Source organism: Piliocolobus tephrosceles, chromosome 10 (genome assembly GCF_002776525.5).
Source record: "Piliocolobus tephrosceles isolate RC106 chromosome 10, ASM277652v3, whole genome shotgun sequence".
Taxonomy (NCBI): domain Eukaryota; kingdom Metazoa; phylum Chordata; class Mammalia; order Primates; family Cercopithecidae; genus Piliocolobus; species Piliocolobus tephrosceles.
Window position 1 is genome coordinate 126754019 of NC_045443.1, and position 15957 is coordinate 126769975.

Sequence of the window (15957 nt, forward strand, 5' to 3'; positions counted from 1 at the left end):
TTATTATTATTATTATTATTATTATTATTATTATTATTATTATTATTTTGAGACAGAGTCTCGCTCTGTCGCCCAGGCTGGAGTGCAGTGGCACAATCTTGGCTCGCTGCAATCTCCACCTGTCGGGTTCAAGCAATTCTCCTGCCTCAGCCTCCTGAGTATCTGAAATTACAGGCACCTACCACCACCCCTGGCTAATTTTTTGTAATTTTAATAGAGACGGGGTTTCACCATGTTAGCCAGGCTGGTAACTCCTGACCTCAGGTGATCCACCTGCCTTGGCCTCCCCAAGTGCTGGGATTACAGGTGTGAGCCACTGTGCATGGCCAAACCCACTTTAATAGGTCACTGAAGGTCAAGGTGACCCCAGCAAGTTGCAGAAGACGTGGAGAGCGTCCAAGAGGCTGACGGGTTAGCTGACAGGCTGTGCCTCATGGCGGTCTGAGGTCAGTTCAGAGAATCCCCACTGTGGGTTTTTACGTCTGACTGATGCAGTGCAGTCAGCTGAGGATGGCAGTGAATGTGCAGAACTTATCTTCCTGTTTTTCTGAAGACAAAGTTACTTTAAAAAATCATCCCGCCCAATTCTACCTTCCAGCAATGCTTGACATATTAAGACCTCAATGACTTTTTTCTTGAGTGAATGAAGGTATTGCCTATGTCTTACAGATGAGGCAGCTGAGGCTAAGTGACTTGGATAAGCCATCTTGCTGGTTCTGTAGAGGTCTCCTGATGTAAAAGGTCTCATTAGTTAAGAAAACTATCATCTAAGACTCCCTTGGCCATTAACTTTCTTTTATGCAAAGAATAAAGGTCAATTTAAAATTAAGCCTAAATGAAATGGAATTCAGATGCTCAGGGTCAAGTCCTAGGGGGAGGCACTGAGGAAAGGACAGCTGTCTGGGGGCTGGTGGCAGGGATCGAAGCTCTGCAGCACCAGTGGGTGGCAGAGATCTAAGTTTTGCAGTGCCAGTCGGTGGCAAGGATTTAAGCTTAGAAGCACAGTCGGTGGCAGGGATCGAATCTTTGCAGTGCCAGTCGGTGGCAGGGATCTAAGCTCTGCAGTGCCAGTCGGTGGCAGGGATCTAAGCTTTGCGGTGCCAGTCGGTGGCAGGGATCTAAGTTTTGCGGTGCCAGTCGGTGGCAGGGATCTAAGCTTTGCAGTGCCAGTTGGTGGCAGGGATCTAAGCTTTGTGGCACCAGTTGATGGCAAGGGTCTAGGCTTTGCAGTGCTAGTCAAGGGCAGGGATCTAAGCTCTGTGGTGCCAGTCAGTGGCAGAGATCTAAGTTCTGCAGCGCCTATGGCCCATTGGTTCATCCTGGCCGAGCCTCTAACAAACAGCCCCGTGCAGCTTCTTTGCTTCGAGCATTTGTCGATTTGCCAATTCCTGTTGCCAGTGCCTGTAGTATAAACACTCGTGATTTCATGCTGCCACCCCAAAGTCACTGAATGCAGAGTTGGGAAGAAATGTGCCACCATGGCTTTTGGTAGCTGGTATGACCAGCTCAGTGGTCTCCAGTTACTGGTGTCCCCACAATTCCCTCTTGTCTTGCTACCAGCACTTGAATCTGCAGCCCTGGAAATGTGAGCACCAAGCAAGGAGGGAATCAACAACCCCAGCTGGCTCCACATCCAGCATTCCAGGTTAGAGAACTGTCTACAAGAGGAAACTGAAACTCCTCATAGAGCTACACTCTGCATTTCCCGAGGTTGCTTAGTTACTAAGCTGCAGATCTAGGGTTTGAAGGCGGGCTTTCTGGCGGAGGCTTTCTCACTCCAAGGTAGTTGCTTGTTTCATTACCTCATGCTGTTTTTATTTTTTCCACCTAGGCTGTGACAGTTAATTTATCAGGACAGTGAGATTTCAGGGACAATGGCATTTGTACTGATAGTGGAATCGTGGAAAGTAGGAGGAAAAATGCTGACAGCAACCCAGGTCCTTTGACGTATTTCTGACTATAAATAAAAACAATTAGATGCAAACAATATTTTTGAAAATACAGAGAAACCACTGGTCTTTTGGACTCCCTGATTCATAATCCCCCGCTTCTCTGTGTAGATGATACAATTTGTGATTCAAAGCTGCTGTTCTCTCTCTCTCTTTCTCTCTCTGTCTCTCTCTCTATGGAATGGAATGAAAATGGAAACAAGCCAGGTCCATGACAACCTAGACACTTGGGGAGTGAGATGGAGAATGTGGCAGAGATGACCCTTGCCTGGAAATTTTTTAGTCCGTTTCCCTCTGTGCTCTTGATACCTTTCTCATCCCCAAGGAGCACAAAGGAAAGTAAACAGAGGCTGCATTCATGAATCAGGCCAGTGAACTGGCAAATGAGTCTTGCATATGCAGAGACTCACTCTTCTCTTTCTGAGCCTGCTGGCAAAACACCCTTACCTTTAATCACACACATACACATGCGCACACACACATGAACACACATGCATTTGCATATGTACACATGCACACAAGCACATGCAGGCTCATGCATACACACACAATGCACACATGCACGCACACACACACTGGCATATGCACACACACGTACTCATACAATGCACACATGCACACACACATGCAGGCACATGCATACACATGTACTCACACGCACACACACTTGCATATGCACACACACGCACACACACACTCAACACACACATGCACACACATACACACATGTATGGACAGAAATACAGATAGAGAGGAAAAACTGGAAACCTCAAAAAATCTCTAAATGGACTGATGTTTCTTCTGCTACCAGGTGTTGAATTTTGTTTCTCCCTTTGCTAAAACTTGCTCTAAGCCTAATACTCCTTGGAAACAAAACCCACAATCCACTTTTGAAAACTACTGAAGATCCTTTTCTTTTCTTTGGGATCATAAAATATTCTTGACACTGAACCAGCTGCAAAAGTGAAGATGAAGTTAATACATGCTTCATATTCGGCCCAAATGTCACTTTCCTATTTACAGCCCTTGAAACTTTTGCAGAATCAAGGCGATGGTCTTGGGAAGATAGAGGCTGCATTTCCCAGCACACTTAGGGTAACCATAAGCAGAGTGTGGCAGCATAGGCCAAGAACAATTACAGCATTTTGTTTTGTAGAAATGAGACACAGGAAGCATACAGATCAGCACATCTACAAAAGTAAACATCGTGGAAGGCAGTTATTATCTCTGGGCTCCAAATCCACCTTTCCATGCTCTGTTTTGTGACCCTCCAAAATCAGCATATGTCTGATTTACCCGCTGTTTTCTTGTAGGCTCTTCCAGTAAGGAAAATTAGGAGGCCTCCAGGCTGGAGGAAGAGGAGGCATTTGCTCCTTCATCTCTTCTTCCTGGGCTCCTTGTCTTCTTGCTGTTTCCATGAGCATTAGGGTAGTAATGCTTCACCCCACAGCATCAGGTCCTTTCCTCAGCAGCAACTGGATCCAGTTCACAGTTTCTCCAGCACTTGCAGAATCAGCCTCATTTCACTCTCTCATGGACAATACCATCAGCCAGCCCATGCCACCACCTCGGAGGCCTGGCTTCCACGCCCAGATCTGGAGGAGCAGCAACAGCTGAGCAGCAAGCTTTCCTCGGAGGGGGCTCCCAGACCCACAGGGCATCTATAACAGCTGAGCAGCAAGCTCTCCTCGGAAGGGGCTCCCAGACCCACAGGGCATCTATAATAGCTGAGCAGCAAGCTCTCCTTGGAGGGGCTCCCAGACCCACAGGGCATCTATAAGCTTCCAGGTTGGGATAATTCCAACCTTTTCTTTGTTCCTTCAGCACCAGGGATGGTGGGTGTTTTATGCATCAAGTTCCAGGGTGTCATCCAGGCCTCTGTTTCCCCTCCTGACCTCGTGATCTGCCCACCTCGGCCTCCCAAAGTGCTGGGATTACAGGCGTGAGCCACCGTGCCCGGCCTAGTTAACCACCTTTATGCTAAAATCTCTCTGTACAAATGACTGATGAAGATTCTGTCTCTTGGTTATACTCTGATAAATACAATGGAAACTGCCATTATCAGGTGCAGTCACCATACCTGAAAGATGTCTTTGGGCTTGGGAGAAGGTTGAGAATGACCAGACACAGATCTCCTACCACTTCTCTTGCCTTCTTGGACATATTGGAGGAGGGCATGCTCTGCCTCCTTATATGTGGTATGGGCATGTGGCATGCTCTGGCCAGTGATGTGGGAGTAGAATGATGGATGTAACCTCTGATTGGAAACATTTAAGAGTCAGTGCACACTCTTCTTGTCTCCTTCTCCTACCCAGGAAGCCCACAATGTAGGTGCCTCAACATGAAGGCCATCTGGGATGCTGAGCCATCACTGCATGGGGAATGCCTGCTCTGGACAGTCACCACTGCTGTCTTTGCCTGAACAATAGAGGCATGTTGTGGAAGGATGCTGAGATTCTGGTGCTGTTTGTTACCTCAGCATCCCCTAACTGATCCTGACTGACTGAGATGGCCGGCAAGACCTTAGCTGTTTTGATGATCTACTGCATCATCTAGAACAGTGCCTGGCATACAGTACACACACAAGAAAGAGGTGATGAATGAATGCATAAAAGTGAGAATTCATGTGGAAGAGTTCTAACAGGAGCAATGAAATGGCACCAAATTTCTGAAACCGTGACAAGAGAAAAACAAACAGAAAGTTTCTGAAAGCAGTGGTTTGCAGCCCTATCAGATATGAGATCTCCATTGCTTAACGAATGTTTTAAAGCTCCCTTTTTACAACGCTGAAATGGAATTCACAGATAATGTCACATACATACAAGGTAATTTTACTAAGATTAGTATAATGCTCTAACTGGATATCAAATCAAGTAAAAATGCATTTGTAATTTAATGAGACATATTTCAACATGCCATTTGAGCATGACCACATGAGAAAATGCCTCTTCATAGTCATTGTAAATGCTGCAGATTGAATGCAGGTTGACACTTAGTAGCTGCTGAGGACATTTTCCAGTGTGGGGAACAACTCTCTATAAAGTTATAACGAAGACAAAATACTCCCTGATTAACCCTGAGTTTACAGTTGTGAAAAATTCATGGTTCTGATGTTAAACTACAGTACAGCTTCCCTTCTAGTTTGATGGGACATTTACAAGTTGTGAATAACACAGGGCAGTTTTTTTTTTTTTGAGATAGAGTCTCACTCTGTCACCCAGGCTGAAATGCAGTGGCACAATCACAGTTCACTGAAGCCTTGACCTCTTGGGCTTAAGCAATCCTCCTACCTCATCCTCTGAGTAGCTGGGACTATGGGTGTGCATCACCACACCTGGCAAATTATTTTTTTTTTTTTTTTTTTTTTTTTTTAGAGATGGGGTTTCACCATGTTGCCCAGGCTGGTCTGGAACTTCTGGACTCAAGTGATCCTCCTGCCTCAGCCTCCCAAAGTGCTAGGATTACAGGTGTGAGCCACTGCCAGGACAACTCTTTGTCACATGAGCCTGTCCTGGACATTGCAGGGCATTTAGTACCTCTGACTTCTGACCATGAAATGCAAGAGTATGCCCTAATCCTTGTGAAAAATAATCAGTCCCGAAAATGTGCCAAACACTTCCATGGCTGTGGGGACAGTTATGTCCCTACTGAGATCTGTGGCCCTAAATAGAATATTCTATTCCTGAGGGTCCCTACATCACACACAGACCTTCCCCCATCTTAGTCCATAGAGGGCAGTGAGTCATCACATCGTGGTCACTGCTCTTGCCTCACAGTGACCAAAGGGAGGCCACAGAGGAGAGAAGAGGAAGAGAATCCACTGCTTTCAGTGTGGACAGATGAGCAAAGAGTGCATTTTCATTCACCAAGTCCTGGAGGTGCAGCAGGGTGGGAGAGCCTGTGTGCCTCAGAGGGAAGACGATGCTTCTGGAAACGTCACAGACAAAACATATTTCTCTTCCACGTGCATGGGAATGAGTCAGCCTTCCTCTGCATGGCTTTCCTCTCTTCATCAACCCTCACCCTGACCTTCTGCCTGTGTGATTGCTACCAGCATAATGCAACAACAGGATGGTTCATCTACATTCAGGAGGTCATCTACAGCCTCTTCCACGCTTGTAATCTCCTAGGTAATAGGAAATGGCCATTGTTGGCCCCTGTACCAGTGGATCCTGTTGGTAGAGGGTGCCCAAGCTTGACCCAGGTCATTGCTCCAAGGTGTCCTTCAGAAAGAAGGAGTGAGGGCTACTTCTTCCAGACTTGGACATCTGTGTGATTGGCAGCCTTCCGCCCAACTCCTGCCATGCACAACCTGCTCAACCATGCACAGTGGTTCTAGAAGATAGTTCTTGACTTGATAACAGTGAAAAATAATGTTGAGTTATCACACCACTGGCTCTTTCACCAAATGCTTCATGGGCCCTTCATTCTAACACTTTTCTGGAAAGAAACTGTCCTGCATTATACGTGCTGGGCTTCCACTCTGGTTTTATGGTCACCCTGGCAGGCTGTGAAGCACAAGGCATTCTGGGACTTCTGCTTAAGACTTATTCCCACTCAGTATTTACTGACCAATAGGACCACCAACTCTTTCACTAGAGATCATCTATCAAACTGCTTCAGTTCATCTGCTTCTGCCAAGGCACTCTCTGCAAGTTCCTGAGTAGGAAGCCTTCCTTGGCTTTGCAGATAGATATCTGTGACTTTTTCCAACCTCTAAGGAAAGAAGTCCCACCACCATCTCAAAGAGGGCAGCAGGTTGTTGGACTATGAGAGCAAGAGCTTGTCTGACTTCCAGTGACCTCACTGGAGTGTTTCTCAGCTCATCGACAAGTGTGGCTGGTGGTGCACACCATGACTTTGAAGGTGGATGAGCATAAGGAAGTTTAGTGCGGAGAATCTGAGACAGGCTCTGGAGCTGGATGCGTGGATTCAAAGCCCAACGGTAGCCCTGTGGCTACAGTTGAGCAAGTTGCTTAATCTCTTCTTGCCTTAGTCTCCTCGTTTGTAAAATTGGGATAATAACAGTACTTGCATTTTAGGGTGACTGTGATGTTCAATGACTTAATATGGTTTTAACAGTCCTTATTCATAAGAAGTGGGCATTCGTTATGTTATGCATTAGCTACGAACATAGTTCATAGCTAACGCATAAAATGAACACATGTTCATAACTAATGCACATAATGAATGTCAGCTTCTTATGGTTTCATGGCATTACTACTAATGATGAGATAATAATACATCAATACAAGTATTGATAACAATACAGGTGGTCCTCAGATATGGCAGAAATCCTTATGGCTGGAATCCGGGAAATGGAGTCTGAGTAGTAGATCCATAGCATGCGCTCAGTGGCTATTAGGCAGAGTTCATCTACCAGCATTTGGTAGCGTTTTTGTGCTTACCAATTGGTAAGGCAGTTATTTCTTAAGACTAGACTAATTCCTTGTTGCTGCAGAATATTCCCGCCTCCCAGCATTTGGCACTCATGTGCTGTCTCTCCTAAACAAACACCACCCGCACGCTGAGCATTACTGGCTGCTCCATGTCCACTGTGTGGTACCTAGAAAACTTCCTGAAAGTTTTATTTTCCTCCTGATTTTGGCAGGTGGGGCCGAGACAGGCTGCTTGCTTTATTTTCTGACCTGGTTTCTTGCTTGCATTCCTGGGTTTGGGGAGATGACTCATATCTCAAAGTCCTGGATAGTAGACGACGTACTTGCAGACAATGTCCCTGGTTGTTTAGGTTGTGGCTGTGATGTTCAGCAGAACGGAGATGACTTGGTTCAGGTGAATCATCCCCAGAGGCTGTGGCTGGCTCAGGTGCTAGGGAACATTATGAGCCTCTTGGTTCATTCAGACTCTTCTATCTCCTCTGCCAATTCTGGGGAAGCACTCCCTGGCTCTTACATAGACACACTCAGATGTACGCAGTCTTTCCCAAACTTCAGCCGTGCTCAATCTACATGCAGAATTACTGCCATGCCCACACGTCATCTTGAGTTTTCAATATTTTGATTATTTTTCAAGACTTTATTATGAAAAATGTTAACCATAGAGAAAGATCAATTGTACAGTGCCCACTCCTACCCACGGCCTCGCTTCCGTAAGTGACATTCTGCTGTGTTTGCTCTATTGCATATCTGTCCACTTCCCAGCTCTCTATTCATCTTCTTTTGTGATTCATTTCAAAGGAAGTTGCAAACATCTCAATGCTCTAGACTGCATGCTATTAACTAGACTTCAATAATCAATTTCTTGTTTTATGTAAAAAACACAACTTTGTACTATTACCAGAGATGGAAGACGACTATCACCGAACATAAACACAATTAACTCCTTTTAAATAAGGATAGCAAAAACACAGTAATGTTAGCAGACACCAATAGGATGTGTTCAGAGCTTCTGAGGGAGGAAGAGACTTCAGTCCTGAATGGTCATGTGAGTTTTTCCTTCTAGATAAAGCTGAGGCATTGCTAGGCTCTGGATCTGGATGTCCTGGGTTAACATTGTTCCAGCTCCTTCACTCTCTGGCTGTGTGACCTTGGACAAGTCACTTAACCTTTCTGTGCCTTGGTTCCCTCCTCTGCGAAATGGGGATGGTGATCATGGGACCAACTTCACTGGGTGGTTTGAAGAGTAAATGAGTTAATATATACAAACTCCTTAGACTTTGCCTGCATGTAGCAAACATCCAATTCACGCAGTCACCCTCTGATATGGTTTGGCTATGTCGACACCAAATCTCAACTTGAATTGTATTTCCCAGGATTCTTGCATGTTGTGGGAGGAACCCACTGGGAGGTAACTGAATTATGGGGGCTGGTCTGTCCCATGCTAGTCTCATGATAGTGAATAAATCTCATGAGATCTGATGGGTTTGTCGGGGGTTTCTGCTTCTGATTCCTCCTCATTTTTCTCTTGCCACCACCATGTAAGAAGTGCCTTTTGCCTCCTGCCATGATTCCGAGGCCTCCCCAGCCATGTAGAACTATAAGTCCAATTAAACCTCTTTTTGTTCCCAGGTTTGGGTATGTCTTTATCAGCAGTGTGAAAATGGACTAATACACCCTCTCTCTACCAGCAGGTATAGTCTGATGAGCTCTATGCGGCAGCATAGGGTGGCAGCCATGGAAGAATGCTGTGTAAATGTCCCTTCAAGAGGGAGTCGCCAGAAGGAGAATCATTCACCACAGCCTCTGTCCTCAGGGGCCTTCAGAAGGCACCTGGTCAGTGTCCAAGCATGGCCAAGGTGCAGGGTGGCTGCTGGGACTCCATGCGAGGCTCCTCTATGGACAACCTCTGTGGTAGCACTTCCTGCTTGGCTGCCCGAGAATTCCCAGGGCTTCCTGCAGTCAGGCACTTCCTGCCCAGTTTTCCCTCCTTCCCATCCTCCTTTCCAGGGACCAGACCTGCACTGCATCCTGAAGCTCAGCCTTCCCACTCCTGCTCCATATTTTCTTTATCCTTCACAACTGCAGTCCTCAATTAATCTCTGGTGCATTTAACTCTGTCTGCTTCCTGAAGACGCTCATGGATTCTGAGGATTCCCCACGTGCTATGATGTGACAGTCAGGGGCAAGGGAGGAAAACAGCCAGCTCCACTACCTGTCTACCCTCCCTCCCAACCATTGAGAAAGTTCCCCATTAGAGATTCATTCCTTTGGACCATGAAGCTTTTTGATTCCTATTAACCTTGAGTTAATTTTCTGAGTTTTTTGTTTGTAAAATATAACATACATACTAACGAACATCAGATATATAATGGGTTGTATGAATAATTATAAAGCAAACTGTGTGCCAGCAAGTGAAAACATCATAACACACAGCCCCAGAAGCATCCACAATCCATGAATAATAACCCCCTCCCCATGAGGTGCCTAAGTAAGGAGAGAAGATGGGGAGAGGAGCTGCCAGGGGAAGGACCAAGGATGTACTCTGTGGCTCAGCCCCCTGGCTCTGCCTGGCCTCTCCTTGTTGGCACAGATCAGCCTGAGGGCCACGCCGCACACTACGGACCCATGACCTTCCATCAGAGTCACTGGGCGCTGGCTGAACAGGCACCTTCAGTGAGCTCTGGATTACAACACAGCTATGAAAAGAAGCCAGCCGGTGCTCTTCCTACCCATATGGAGAGATTTCCAGGGCAGATTTCAAAGTGGAAAAGTCAGAGGCAATACAGGAGGGCCTGTGTGCCCAGCTCCCACTGTGAAGACCAACCCAGCTGATGGGGATTCCTCTCTATTGCTTTTTAGGTTGTCGCTGCCCTCAACCTCCAGATGCAGCCCCTTGCCACCTTCAGGACCCCTGGCTCTCCCTTCGACTCAGTAGCGAAAGGGTTTATGTGCTCGGAGGGAGTCCTTCAGGAATCTGTGCATAGAATGCCATAGTGCAGAGGAAAGTAAGACTACGCAGTCGTATTCGACTTAAGACCTCCATAAGGACACATGGGGAAGCGACAAAACCTACAGGGAGCAGGGGAGAAAGAGGGATGGGGCTGCAAGCCAGGGGATGCCTGCGGTCACCAGGAGACAGGGGGGGCAGGGAGGATCCTTTCCCAGAGCCTCTGGAAGGAGCGCGGCCCTGCCCACACCTTGATTTGGATTTCTGGCCTCTGGAACTGTGAGAGAACAACCGACCGCTGTGGCAAGTGACCTAAGTTTGTGGCAATTTGTTACAGCAGCCCCAGAAAATGGAACAGCTACTAAGTGAGACACCTCAGCCAGGCCAGAGAATGTGCATTCTGATGGACAGCTTCTCATTGGCACCGATCACCGTGAGTGCCTGATGGGTGGGCATCCGGCGCCCAAATGGCTCAGTTTTGATTTCATCTTCCAAGGTGGGTGATAACTGATTATGAAAACCTCCCTCCCTCTGTTTCTCAACAAAAGTCTAGCTTTGCTGGTTGCTTTGAGCTGGAGTGTTCTCTGCTTAATATCTAGCAATGCTAGACAGTAATCTTTACTAGGCTAACAGGCATGCTGTCCAAAATGTGCATTTCAAACACAACCTCATGACGTATTTGCAGTCCAGCATGACATATTTAATGTGTTTATCCAGTAAGGGTACCGTCCCGGGTGGCATGGAGGTCTTGACCAGCAGTCAGGGGTCCCTGGCACTCATGATGCCCGTGGTTTGCTGCTGGTGGAGGAGGGTGGCAGTGTCAGGGCTAGAAAAATGTCTGCTGTATCTCTGACATCATTCCTGGCTCCATAGCCTCTTTATCTGGTTTTCTACCCTTCCTGGAGATTCATGGTAGTCAATACTCTTTTAATAAATTGAATAAGTTCAATTTCTGCATAAATCAGCCAGAGTTGCTTTCTATTGCTTGCAAACGAGGATTCTAACAGTGACAAAGATTGGGTATGTTAGTGAGGCCTGTCTGGACGCATTCTGGGGTGAATGTATGAAAAGTTGGGAAGGACAGGCAGAATCCTCAGACTCTGAGCCCATGTAGGAAACAGGGTTTACACCTGTGCTGTCCAAGGTAGTAGCTGCTAGTCACACGTGGCTCTATAACTTTAAATTAATTAAAATTAAGTGGCCGTGCATGGTGGCTCACGCCTGTAATCCCAGCACTTTGGGAGGCCAAGGTGGATGGATCACCTGAGGTCAGGAGCTCGAGACCAACCTGACCAACATGGAGAAACCCCGTCTCTTCTAAAAGTATAAAAAAATTAGCCGGGTGTGGTGGCACATGCCTGTAATTCCACCTACTCAGGAGGCTGAGGCAGGAGAATTGCTTGAACCCGGGAGGCAGAAGTTGCAGTGAGCCAAGATCACGCCATTGCACTCCAGTCTGGGTAACAAGAGCAAAACTCCATCTCAAAAATAAATAAAAAAAAAATTAAGTAAGATTAAAGATTTACTTTCTCTGTTGCACCAGCTGCACTAGGAGACTAGGAGTGCTCAGAAGCCACAGTGGCTGGGGGCTGACACATTGGTCTGCACAGGTTGAGAACATCCCTGTCATCACAGAAGGTCCTGGTGAACAGTGCTAGCTTAGAGAATAAAAGAAAAAGCTCTCTTCCTTGTGACCCAAGAAAGCCCTGAACCTCTTTTTGCTGTGAGTGTGAAGGGAGAAGCCACCTTGATTCTACTGTGTGAAATATCCCATAGTCCCAAGGTTTTGCAATCCTTGTGCTATTGCTATTGAGGGAAGATGATGTAATGATGTATTAATTGACATGGTTTTCCTTTTTCCTCTGAGCCAAATGCTTTTACTTCTACTCTAAAGGTCTTCTTTCTGAAACCAGCCCAACTTTTCTCCCAGAGAGTATCATGGAACTGAACTTTCAAGATCATGGCATCTGGACATCGAGACAACAGAACCCTCATCCGGCCACCTGCTGCTTGCTGACTAATTCCCATATAAACTGCTAACTTCAGTCAGTTGGAGAGATGGATTTAAGATTTGCCTTCTGTCTCACAGCTGATGTCACCAGCAATAAAGCTTTCTTCCCTGGCAATACTCATTGTCTCAGCGATTGACTTTCTGTCCAGGGAGCAACTGGACTTAGGCTGAACCCCTGGTGTTCAGCAACACTTCCATTTCAAATAGTTAGAGATTCACCCACTCTTTTAATAAAAACCTCCTGAAAGCCAACTATGAACCAGGATTACATCTGGGCTCTGGAGATACAGGAGGAAACAGAATAGAAACAAAAATGTCTGCCTTCATAGGGCTTACACACTGGGGAACAAATGACAATCAGTAAAAAGACACATTTAAAAAGTTGTATTAGCAACAGGTGCTAAGGAGAAAAATAAAGCAGTGAGGGGTGCTAAAGTGTTCTAGGGTGGAGACTTTGTAGCTGTAGACCCATCGGCCAGTGAAACCCCCCTGAAAAAGTGTCCTTTGAGTCAAGACCAGAAAGCAGACAGGAAGAAAGCAAAGTAAGTATTGGGGGGCAGAGATAAGAGTCATCTTCTGCATGGGGAAAGGCCAGGCTGGGTGGTCTCTGTAGAAGGAGAGCAATACATGGCTTGGGGCATTCTTGGCTCTGACATTCCACAGACATTGATCTTGACAGAAGACCAAGGGGCCACTTGCAGCAAGAGTTCACAGCATGTAGATGAAATTGAGACTCTGCCAGCTGTGTAGGGGGTGGAGTGGACAGTAAGGGCTTCATCAGGAGGAGACCACCACCCACGCAAGCTCCAGGAAGTGCCTGGAGACCATTCATTTTCCCTGCTGTGAGGGCCAAGGAACTGTCCTTTTCTGGCCTCAGGTGCAGACATCCCTCAGCAACAGCCAGTTCAATACCAGTTGTCCATGCATAGGAGGTACACCTGCCTGATACCTGGGGCTTCACCCAGCATTGCATACACTCTTGGCCAGGGATCCTTGGATGAGAATTATTTGTTCCCTGCTCCCAGGGGACATAAGGCAATGTCTGGGGACATTTCCATTGTTACAATGGGGAGGGGGATGTTATTAGCATCTAGTTAGTAAGGACAGTGATGCCGCTAAACATTCTATAATGCACAGGACAGCCCCCACCACAAAGAATTATCCAGCCTCAAAGGTCCATGGTGTCAAGTTTGAGAAACATTTGCAAACTCCTTTCTTTCTTTCCTTCCTTCCTTCCTTTCCTTCCTTTCCTTCCTTCCTTCTCTCCTTCCTTCCTTCCTTCCCTTTCCTTTCCTCCCTTCCTTTTTCTCTCATTTCTTCTCTTCTCCCTCCCTCCTTTTATTACTATAACAAAACTTTTAATTTATTTTTATTTAACTTTTTATTGCATACAGCTAAGTGTACAAATCATGAACATGCAGGTCAATGACATTTCATGAAGCAAACAAACTTACTTCATCCAGACCTACTTCAACAACCAGAACACTGTCATCCGCCAGAAGCCCCTCCCATACCCCTCCAGCCACTACTCTGGCTCTTATCCTCTGAGTAAACCCTAACCTGCTTTCAAATGTCACCACCTCGTTTTCCCTGCTGTTGACCTTTGGAGTCAATGGAATCACACCAGATGTATGTGTTTTCCTAGTTCCCTTTACTTAATAGAATGTTTGTGAGATTGGTTCGCATTGTTGTGTGTGGTTGTATTTTGTTCCTTCTCGTTGCTGGATAGCATTCCATTGTGTGAATATATCACAATTTATTTGTTCATTTTACTATTTCTGGACATCTGGGTGTTTTCAGCTTCTGGCTATGACTGATAATGCTGCCATGAACCATCCTGTACGTATTTTTTGATGAAGACACTTAGGCATTTCTGTAGGGTATATACTTGGCATGGAAAGGGTCACAGAGCTCATATACATCCTCTTTTATTTTCACTCAAGCTGCTTTATTTCTGTAAAAGTGCCCAGAGCCTTCTTTTACAAACATGAACTTATCACATAACTACCAGTAACATCTCATGCCGCTATCCAGACACGGTCTAAAAACACACCAATTGTTTTCCATTGCTTTAGGATAAGACATCAAATTCTTACCAGGACCCACAAGCATGATCTGGCTTCTGCTGGGATCTTTGAGCTCAGCCAACATGATTATCTTCCTGGACGATGCAATTCACCTTCTCTAGTTCCCTGAACTTGGAATGATGGGAGAGCGTCTCTATCAAGACCCCAGGATGTGATTAAATCTTTGGGATGGAGGTTGGGTCTGGGGGAACTAGAAGACTGTGGATATGAGAGAGGCACTGCTTGTTCAAACGCATGCATCGTGGGACTCAGTGGAATTGACTATAAATCTCTTACTAAAGAGAGCTGGGGTCAGGACATACTCCTGTGTTATTAAATAATGATACTCGGAGTGTATGAAGTGGAAAGTATGTGTCCTGCCATGATGAAGATATATTTTCAGATGCAGAAGAAAAAAGTGGGACAGGGACAGTGAGTCAGGGCTGGGTGGACACCGGGAGCCCCCAGGCACACTGGGCAGTCAGGACAAGTGAGCACTGCTCCCACACCAGTGGAAGCCAGGGCCCGGGATGCCTACGTCACAAGCTCCAGGCAGAGGAGACATATGGGCCTCACCTGGATGAGTGTCTGCCACTTCCTGGCAGGACTGGCTGGAGAAGTCAATGCAGGGCGCTCTCAGTGGGCATGTGGTGGTGGCCACACCTCCCCTTGGCTGGATACAGCCTTCTTGAGGATATGGAGGGGCCCTCACAAAGGGGACAAAGGGAGCAGTACTAGACACAGGCATTATTCAGAAACCACAGGCACACACTCTTTGGTTTTGGCTGAATTCAGGATAAAAATGCCTCTGCAGGCCATCTACAGAGAAATTCCCCCTCTCTGCCTCTTTGCAGGCACCCCGTGAGACTCCTGCCTCCAGCCAGGGCCTCCTCCAGAAGAAGACCTTACCCAGAGAAGTCTAGGGTTTGTCTCCATCTATGGAGCTGAGAAGCTTCGCCTGGGGAGTCCAAGGTGCTCACCTGGCAGTTGAGTGGAAGAGAGACTGGTTAAAGTGGGAAGATCTGACGGAAGGTAGGAACATAGAGGGAAATGATACATGATCACATCTCACTACTATTCTTCTCAGGTAAAGACAACAGCTGGCCAGTCCTTGTCATTTATAGAGAGAAAGGCACATTAACACTGGAAATCTAAATCTGTATGCCCAATGGAGAATGATAGTAATAAAAGCAAATGTTTAGAAAGACCCTGGGAAGAGAAAGTAAAGACAAGCTACAGAAAGACTGGGAAATAATAGTTGCAAACACATATCTGGTTAAATAAATCTAGTATAGAAAACATATGAAGAATTCTTAAAACTCAACAATAAGAAACCCCAATTAAACAATGGGCAAAGATTTGAACAGACATCTTACCAAAGAATATACACAGATGGCAAATAAGCATAAGGAAGGATGCTCAGTGTTGTGCATATAACCAGGGAATTGCAAATTAAAACAACAATGAGATGCCATTATATTCCTAGTAGAACGGCTACAATCCAAAATACTGAAAACATAAAATGCTGCTGGGGTTATGGAGCAACAGGAACTCTTATTCATTGCTGGTAGGAATGCAAAGTGCA

General features: G+C 46.2%; 1 protein-coding gene and 1 long non-coding RNA gene across 2 annotated transcripts in view; one reads left to right on the forward strand and one right to left on the reverse strand.

Moving 5' to 3' along the window:
• TMEM132D (transmembrane protein 132D) overlaps window positions 1-15957 on the reverse strand; it is an 810921-nt gene that overhangs the window by 25298 nt on the left and 769666 nt on the right. The gene's annotated exons all lie outside the window — the stretch shown is intronic.
• LOC111522976 lies at window positions 8875-12423 on the forward strand. The gene is made up of 5 exons (XR_002725390.2): window positions 8875-8937; window positions 10135-10142; window positions 10208-10353; window positions 10633-10728; window positions 12190-12423. It is a non-coding gene; the product is annotated as an uncharacterized LOC111522976 (long non-coding RNA).